Consider the following 9,958-nt stretch of genomic DNA (forward strand, 5'->3'; position numbering starts at 1 on the left):
TATTATGGGTTTCCACTGGTGAAGTCAGTTTTGCGTGTGTTCTAATTTGGTATTCCACCAGTGAAGGAGTTTGGTACAATATTCGTAATTGGTACCATGCTAGATTTTCTAAACTGGTGAAGGCACCTCGTGGCATAGATCTTACAAGTTGCACATGATTTATGGATTTCCACTGGTGAAAGCAGTATTGCGTTCAGTTCAAATCGGTATTCCACCAGTGAAGAGTTTTATGGAGCGTTTGTTTGTTTGGTATACGCTAGTTTTTACTGGCGAAGGCATATCCTCGGTAGACGTTGCAATCAGTGTACTTATAACTTAAGGATTTCCGCCAGTTGAGACAGTTTTGCGGGGTCTATGTATAGCTTCATTTGTATGGTTGAGCTTTTTTCAGTGTCACGCTTTGCCGCGGGTTACGGCAATATTATGACGTAGGGTGTTATATTGTTTTCTTGCACTGTTTGTTTTATTATGCTCTTCATCGGTGGGGGATGTTTGGTATGCCACCGGCTAGTGACTTTTTCGGTTAATTATTTTTGGGAGAACGTTGGGGCATGCCACTGGTAAAGAGAATAGCCTCAAGTGTGTTCTTTTTCATGATAGGCTGCCGATCGCATTAGAAAATTAGAGGAAAAGATCATTTCCTTGGAACGCCTTAGGGTTCTAGACAGTTCTGAGTCAGCCTTGGCTGCGCTTCGTCGTTATATAAATCGATCAGCAGCGATGTTTGACAAGTATGAGGCGGTTGAGCTCTTGCAGTCGTTTGTGAGTTAGGCGAGAAACGAGAACCACCAAATAGCCGATTAGTACGCTGCCGCTTTGGATGAGATAAAGACCAGGTCGGATTTTGTGGATGACCAACAGCTTCAGCGTCTTTTCCTGGGATTGTTGGGGGATCCCGTGCGAGCAAAGGTGGCCAAAGACCCAAACACGATTTTGAAGGGAGTCGTAAAGGTACCTCCACCTCCCATGCCTGTTCTACCTGGTTCTACAGGGCGCAGGCCAGCCCCCTACCCTGGCCGTGCCCAGGTTCATTGCTTCAGGTGCCTAAGATGGGGACATATCGCTCGGGCGTCTCGTGCCCCACCAGCGAGGCCACAGTTTGGTCGTGGTCGTGTTGGACAATAGTCTCTTACGCCTCAGTTTACCATAAATTTTTGTTCTCGCATTAGTTTGTTTAACGTTTTCTTTTTCACCCTATTTTACTCACTTTCTTCGTTGACCTTAGGTGGGGGGGGGGGGGGGGGGGGCTGCTCTGTGTCTCAATTTGGGACCTAGTTCGGAGCTCAGGGTCAACGAAGGGGTGGTTCCCCTGCTTTTGGTTTATTTCCGCGTTTTTTCATTTATCAAATTTCTCTCTTTTCCTTATAGGGTCCTCTTTCATTTTATTCCAAAATTAGTGCTCTTGCTCCTCCTTCTGATGATATCGCCGTGTGTAGTATAAAGCAGGGGACCTCCCCTTTCGTTGGCCCCATTCCTTCGCCGAGTATGGTCGTTGCTTCAACTGGCTAACATCGAGCAGTTACGGTTCTTTAATCCTACGTTTTTCAGAGCCGGAGAAATTCATAATCATTTGCCAGTGTGGGAGAGATTGCTTAGTGGTCGTAGCTCATCTCAAGCGAACTTTTTTGACATTGTCCCGGAGGATGTAAAGGTCGACTGTTTTTTAAGGGTCGCTCGTACTTCCGCCCTCTATACAGCTCAGCAATTCTAAGATTTGTGAAGGATTTCGAGATTTCATTTCTGAGACTCTGCTTGATTGGGTGGCTGCTGGAGCACTTGATGTGTGGGGTAGGGTCGGTGAGGTGACCCCACCTCATTTTGTCCCTCCCCTCACAGTGGAGCCCTCAAAGCCCCTTCTTTGTCATGACGAGCGATATTTGAATCTTTGGATAAGTAAGGAACCTCCCCTTCCGGCTTGATCATCTTCCCGACTTGCCCAGATATGTTCTCCCTGGGCATTTTCAGACGTCTTTTGACGAAAAGAGCGGCGACCAACATGTGCTCCTCCATTCCTCGTCACGTACCTATTTTGGTCTTGAATGGAATGATGTGTATTTCGTATTTCGTACCCTACCGTTTGGCTGGAAGGCGAGTGCCTTTATCTATCATAACCTGGGTTTATTCGTTACTGCTGCAGCTCGTTCGTTTGGTGTTCCTGTGTCGCAGTACATCGATGATCGTCATGTTTGGCAGCTTTTTCCTTCTCCTGCTCGTGCCAGTTTCGTTCCGAGCAAAGTCCTTGCTAAAGCCGCTGCCTACATAATGTGTTATCTGCTTATTGAAGCGGGCTTTTTTATTGGTATCGCAAAGTCGCAGTGGGTTGCGTCCACAGTAGTTCGCTTTCTTGGTTTCTTGTGCGATTCCTCGCGTTAAGCATTCCTGCTGCCAGATGATAAGAGGCTCAGGTTTAGTAGTTTGAGAGAACAGATATTGGCTTCCCGTAATATTGGCCTTAAAATGCTCCAGAGATTTGTGGAGAAAGTGATTTCATTCAGTCTGGCGGTCCCTGGATGCAAGCTTTATATCCGCGAGACGTTTAAAGCGATTTCTCAGCTCAGTCGATCTTCGAGGCCGTTTGCGTGCATCGTCGGAGACCTTCGCGCCGAGATTTTGTATTGGCGCTTTTTGGACGAGTGAAAGGATTGTCTGCCTTGGCGGTCCGAGCATCCTCTCACTATTTCTCTTTACTCTGACGCCTCTTTGCGCTCTTGGTGTGCAGTTTTGATTCAGGATAGTCAAAGACTGGTCGCAAGGGATTATTGGTCCATTGACTCGTCTCCAGACATCAATGTGTTGGAGTCGAAGGCTTTGTTGAACGATCTCGTCGCGTTTCGGACCCGATTGTCTAATTCGAGGGTTGACTTTCATATTGATAGTCGCGTCCTTAAGTCCGCTCTGCATGGTGATGGCTGTAAGAACTCCGCCATTAATGACGTTGTGAAGGATATTTTCCGTCAGAGTCGTGATTTTAATTTCAGCATCGAGACTTTCTACGTTCCTTCCAGCCGAAACCCAGCAGATGAACCTTCACGGAATTTATCGGACCTTGATTGTATGCTCACCCCCGAGACATGGTTGTGCTTGGAGCGTTGTTTCGGCCCTCATGCCTTTGATTTGATGTCCCTGGATAGTAATTGCCAGAGGGATAGGAGCGGGAACCCGCTACCTCATCTCACTCCTTGGCCTACCCCTGGGTCTGCAGGGGTGAACGTTTTTGCCAACTCTTTTCCTGCTCGTCAAAACATTTACGTTTTTCCGCCTTTTGTCCTCATCGGTGCACTCCTTCTTTACATATTCAGTCAAGATTTCCACGATGCGTACACTCTGGTCGTTCCTGACTTTCACACGCAACCCTTTTGGTGGGCACCCTTTCAGGCTCTGATTGTTGACCGTTTGCTTTTGGGCAGAAAAGGCTCCTCCAGTTCAGGGCTTCTTTTCCCTTCTCGACATTCTCCACAATGGCTCCCGCGTGACCAACAATGGGACCTTTGGGCTTTTCGATGTGTCTGCCAGGGACTTGACAGCTGTTGCTTACGTTATTCGTTGCCAGGTTGCAAGAATTTGGAAAGCCGCCCGTTGCTGTTCTGCGTGTTTGTATCCAAATGACATTGACGCCAATTTTTGTCAGGCGTGCGGTTCGCAGACTAGCCTTGTCATGGTGGGGAAGCCTAATAAACATATAGATCATCTGGGGATATCCAGACGTTTCCAGGAGTTCTCTGACGCGGCAAGCAACAAGCCTTATCAGCGACAGAAGTCCGCCTTGGGACGGCAACTTTCAGATTTCCTAGCTTTCTTGTCCCCTCCGAACTGCGTTTCTTCCTGTACTTCGGATGATGTTATTAAGTTCTTGATAAGCAGAGACAAGACAGGTAGAACTGTAGTTAATACGCAATCGTGTCTACGTGTTAGTTGTAATTGCCCCTCGCGTTTGGCCGCCGGCTTGGTAGACTCATTGCTGGGGAAGCTCTGGGCCATTTTCAACACTATTGGCCGTTCACGCGATTCTAACCCTGTAGCGCACCCTCGTGTTAAGGAGTATCTTAAGTTTATATGGGAGGAACAGGCCGCTAGAGCTATTTTACCTTCCCAGGCAGTCCCATTGTTTTTTGCTAAGTTCACCAAGTTGATAGATTTCCTTAGGGGTTTGATTAGGGAGAGTACACCCTTGGCCGCGGTGAACAAGTATATTTTGGTTATGGATACAGTTTTCCTCGTTGTTGATTTTTTCACGGGGGGTCGTGCTTCGGACTTAGGGCGTCTGCTGGCCAATCAAGTTTTCAGGTTGAAGGATCGGAAGAGATTTTTGCTGAAATTGACCTTGACTAAGACTACGGGGGGTAGTGCAACCAATCCGTTTATTTTGGAACCCTTTGAAGACGCTGGAGTCTGCCCAGTTGCTTGGATTGAGTATTATTTGTCTGTTTGTAATTTGTTACATATCGTGCTGGATGGAGGTTATTTCTTTAGGGCTACTGACCGAGGAAGGGCCGTTAGCCGAAAACCTTTCTTGGGTTCTGCAGTTAATAATCGTTTACATAGGCATCTCACAGGGGCGAAGTTGAATGGTGGTGAAACACCTCATAGTTTTAGGCTCGGCCTTTTGAACACTCTTAATATGCTAGGTTGTTCGCACGATGATATATCCCGTTACTTAGGATGGCGCAGTGGGGGTATGGCTCGGCATTATACCAGGATGTCCAATACCGCCGGTTCTTTTCCTATTCCCGCCTCGCGTTCCCTTTTCCAGACCCCGGCGTCTCATCCCAGCAACCTACATTGTAACGTTTAAATCATGATATTAGCCTTATATTGCCTCCTTGCATTATATTTCGCCAGCCCCCCCCCGTTTGTTTTGAAGTTCCGTTTAGAATTAAGAGGAATTTGAGTAATGGAGAGAATTAAAGGGGAGTCATGTTGGAAACGTTTGGGACCTGTGTTGTTTGCCAATTTATGAGTTGTTGTCGTGGTGGCGAGGGCAGGAGCGAACTCTTCCCATAACTTAATCCGATGCGATGAGGTAATGAGTATGCTGTGAGGATATGGTAATATTGAACGTTTATAAACATGCAAATTGCGCTCTTGAATTTTCCGTGGCGTTAATGTAGTGCTTCTTGGTGTTATAGAATGTATATTCGTTTTATTGATTCTACACTTCGCGAAAATGAATATCTTTTTCGCCTAAATGATCAGCAAGAGGTGTAAATCTTCTTGTTGCTGTTCCAACAACCCTGCGTTCAGATTAGTTTGCATGCTACCTGTCCTCAAAACATTCGAACTCGTAACAGTTGTTTTCGTAAGTTCGTAATTACATTCAGAGGCGAGTGCTTTAATTTTGTCAACAGTGGTTCGGCCGACCGAGGTAAAAAAATTATTTAGGGAGTTCGCGACGGATTCCTCGTCCTGATTATACACCAAACAACTTGATGATTTCGTAGTAAGGATAGATCTTATAGTTTTCCACAGGCTGCCCGAAGAATTATTTTGGTTATTTGCAATCTGGTCCCGAACAAACTCTCGTTCAGCTATTCTGATCTCGCGTTTAACCTCTCGTCTATAATTCCTGAAACCCGCCCAGGCAAGAGGATGGTTGGATGTATGGGCCAGTTTCTTCCATTTGTCTCTTGTTTTCATTAACTCGCGTATTTCAGGCGTAAAAAATGGGTCGGGACGGCTACGAATTTTGACCTTTTTAACAGGTGGGTGTCGGTCTAAGATTTTCTCAAAAAGCTGCTAAAAGGCGTAGAGGCAGTCATCAACATCCTCAAACGTTTCGATTATATGCCAGGGGACCTGTAAGAAGTTACGGGTAAATGCTTCCGGATTGTAGTTCTTATAGCTGCTGGTTAAAATGTATGTCGGTTTGGGACGACTCTTTTTCAAGTTCAAGACAACAAGTATTAGTTCATGATCACTTATAGAGGGGGCAGAAACTTTTGCTTCCTGCTCTAAATTAACATTTGAGACCAAGACGACATCAATTAGTGAATCCGTGGACTCTGTAATCCTCGTTGGGTGACTAATAACTTGCGATAAATTGAAAGAAGGGCAAAAACTCACAAGGGCTTGTGCTGGTGGGTCTCGCAAGGCCAATAAATTACAATTAAGATCACCCAAGATGTAAACAGGCAATTTCGACGACCGGGTCGAAATTAATGTATTGCTAAAGTCGGAATCAAAGCAATCCAAGAATGTATTAGGAGGTCTGTAGGCCGTGCAGACTAGAAACGATCTGAAATTACGTACTTGAATTTTTAGCCAAAGTGCAATGTGAAGTGCTAAGTTTCTACGCCATATGAAATGGGCCCACACGAGGACCTCTGTCCTCGTGTGGGCCCATGTCCATCAGTAGGGCTAACGCTCACGTGTTTCATATGTGGTAGAAAAGTTAGCACTTCACATTACACTCTAATCAGTTAATTCTGTTCAAATACAAGTGCTACACGGCCAACGTTTGAAAAAACGTAATCCTTCCTTGTACTTGCACATGTTCATTGCCGTGACTTTAACATCTTCAGTTCCCACGGCCTGCTCCCGTCTGACCTTGTAGCTCAGTCGGTAGAGCAGCGGTAATCTAACCCAAAGGTCGTGGGTTCAATTCCCACCCTGGTCAGAGTTTTTCTCTGTCATTGTGTGGGCCCATTTCCATCAATAGGGCTAACTCTCCCATGGTTCATATGGGGTAGAAACTTAGCACTTCACATTACACTCTAATCAGTTAATTCTGTTTAAATATAAGCGCTACACGGCCAACGTTTGAAAAAACGTAATCCTTCCTTGTACTTGAAAGTTATAACTTGTCCTGAAAACAAGGTGGTCATCTATTCTGTCAGGACAAAGTTCTTGTCTTTGTCTACATTCATTAGACACGCACACACTCTCTGCTCCAGGATTGTTTTGGATTCAGCGTGTTGTTACGATGTTATTAATGCGTAAAGCAAACATACAACGCTGTGGAAGGAAACCAATTGGTTGTTGTTGCAACAGCAAGAGAAGATATTAAGCCAAAGAGTCTGCAAAAAAAGAAGTCTTCAACTCTGAAAAAGTGTCAAATCTGAAAGAAGGTCATGAATGGACATTGAATCCTGTTCTTTCACAACCAGCACTAGTATCTGCAGGAGCATGTTTTCGTAAAACTAACCTGCGACCAAGGGTACTTTTCTTTAGACAGGGCGGATAAGGTACACCTGAGTCGTCTGCCAGTAGTCCAGACCCTGGACTTTACTCTGATTGGCCGAAAAACAATAGAGCGTGTGGATCCTCTCTCCGACTGGTTACAGAATTGCAGAACTGATCAAATTATGGCCGCCGAAAAGGGTGTGAATAGGACTGATGTTTAAGCTCTGTTTACAGCTGCTGTTGCTTCGATTTCAGTATTTTTTCAAAAATCTTTAAACGAAGGGCAGAGAGAATGCATCTAAAGAATGGTTTGTCTGAAAGAAGACATTATAGTTGTATTTCCTATGGGATTTGGCAATAGTGTTATTTACAGTCCCAAACATTCTAGAAAAAAAAAAGCATCGTTCCACTTCCACCAACTCGAAAACTTTTGTAGTTGTGGTAAGTCCTTTGAAATTTAAACTTTAGTGCTGCCACATTCGGGGAATCAGCCGAGCTTGACAGAGAAATTCGACATTGTTTACACGGACGTGGTGAATAATAGTTTATTGACACACTCGTCACAAAATGATAGTTGAGTAGCTGCTACTGGAAAACTAGACATTTTCCTCATATTAGAGTGATATTTAGCATCTTTTATTGGCACCTCAAATAATGGAGTTTAAATAAAGTTCATTGTACTGTTGATTGCGTCTGATGATGACATGAAGTATTCGGCTTTCTCTTTAACTTTACCTTGAAATTCTTTGTCCCTTGATGGTTTGGACAGGAAAACAGCACCAACTGTCAAGCGGGATTTGCAGAAATGCCTTTGATTGTATGGATAAAGTCTGACTTCGCAGACATTCGAGCTAGAATTCTATTTTGTTTTCATGACGTCTTTCCTTGAATCGGAACGTGCAGGTTATTTCCGGTAAAATCTGATTGGCTCACATTTATAGCATGACACATGCTGACATCACTCTTGACAGGTGGAGGAAGACGACTCGTTAAGAAATTGTGTCAGGCGTACCTATTCAGCCCTGTGTAAAGAAAAGTACGCCTGATCGCAAGTTAGAACAGTAGTTTCAATTGGCGTAGAATTTAGGAGGGGACTTCGCCTGCATCTTCACTTGACTGGTATTCCTTTTAAACAGAACAACTTGTAGGGATTCAGTGGCAATGTTTTTCCTGTATTTGTAAACTACTTCATACAGATGGGATGCCAAATGTGCCAATGCCCGTCTTGTTTCAAAAGAACCTTGATACTTGGTACCAAATCCTCGCATTCGTCTTGGTGATTTTTTCTACGTATAACTTGGCTGTCACTTTGAATTCCTGTCATTGCCTCGCTCTTCCACTGCTGTGCCCTCTCAGGCCGCTTCGTACGAATTCTCCTCCAAAACAGATGTTCTTCTGATTTACACCAGTGGAAGTATGTGGAGTTGATCTCTAGGTCACCAGATACATGGAATTTTCAGTCTTGCGTTGTTTTCCCTCTCCTTGAGCTATTCTGGTTCACTTTAGAATAAACTTGTTTATCCTCTCCACTTTGCCATTTGCTTGGGTGCATAATATAGCGTTGCCTTCCTGTGCTTTACGCCACAAGCGAGGCCATCCCAGGGAAGTCCTTTTTCCCTTGTTCCCTTAAAAAAGTTGCTTTTGTTCCCTTGGTCCCGAAATAACTTTCAAACTTGTTTCCGGCTTTATTATCCCTAAACGTGTTCCCTAAGATATTTTGTTATTGTTCCCTTGTTCACAAGTTCAAATTAGCCATTTTCTCTTATTTACCAATACCCATGGGAGGGCCTCACAAGCTTTTTAGTACTTTTGAAATGCACTGGAGACAAACTGCAGTCTGTTGTCAGTGGTCAGATAGGGTAAACTAAACTCCTGAAGAATATTTCCAAACTGATTTCTTTTTTATAGAATTTATTGAGAATCATATATTTGAACTGCGGAATAGAATGAAGTGAAAGTGGCAAAGGAAGCCTAAAAAAATCTAGGCTTGAATGGGATTCAAACCCATGACAGTGCAATTGCGCTGCACTTGCTCTAACAACAGATCTACCAAGCCCGTTGACAACTGGTTAATTGAGAGATCCCACTTTCGTCGGTATATTTAAATTCAGTCCTAAACAAAAGGTATCATCTCGAGGCTCTGGGGAGTAAACTCATACAAATCCTCATATTTATTGCCCAGAATCTCGAGATGATGCCTTTTGTTTAGGACTGAATTTTAATTTATCAAAATTGGTCAATTGTTAATTCACGTTTATCCAGCACAAGGTGAACAAACAGAAGAATCTTCTCATATTCTAGAAAAAAATGTAATTTCGTTCACCTGGTATGGGATAAACTTGTCCCAGCAGACTTGATAGTGGTTAGACATCAATGTTATGGTCAATTGACACCTGTCAAAACAAGGTATCCGCTGACCAGTATCATGGGACCATATCTCGGGCTCAAGATAGACCTTATCGAGGTCAGCTGTTTTTTTGAAGTTGACCGCTAACACGGGACTGGTTGTTGATTGGGTCGCAGGCTCAAGCAAGGTCAGACACTTACAATTACACCTGAACGAGGCTTAACTTTTCTCGCTCTTTTTGTGGCTCGACGCGGCTGCACAGCCATGTTACGTCAACAAAAGCTCTTGACAGTCGATGCTTTTTTCTGTCCAGGTAGGTTTTAGAAAAAATATTTTTCTTGCATTTTTTTGCTGCTTTTAGTCCAGGTTTAACGTAATATAGCTGTGGTCCGGACACACTGGTGACTACGTAGTTGTTCAATTCAAGCATCGGAGCGATATAAACTTAAAGCTGAGTGTTTATTTTTAATTTGCTTAGGGCTGCTTTTTGCT

This window comes from Montipora foliosa, unplaced genomic scaffold, assembly GCF_036669935.1.
Source record: "Montipora foliosa isolate CH-2021 unplaced genomic scaffold, ASM3666993v2 scaffold_425, whole genome shotgun sequence".
NCBI lineage: Eukaryota > Metazoa > Cnidaria > Anthozoa > Scleractinia > Acroporidae > Montipora > Montipora foliosa.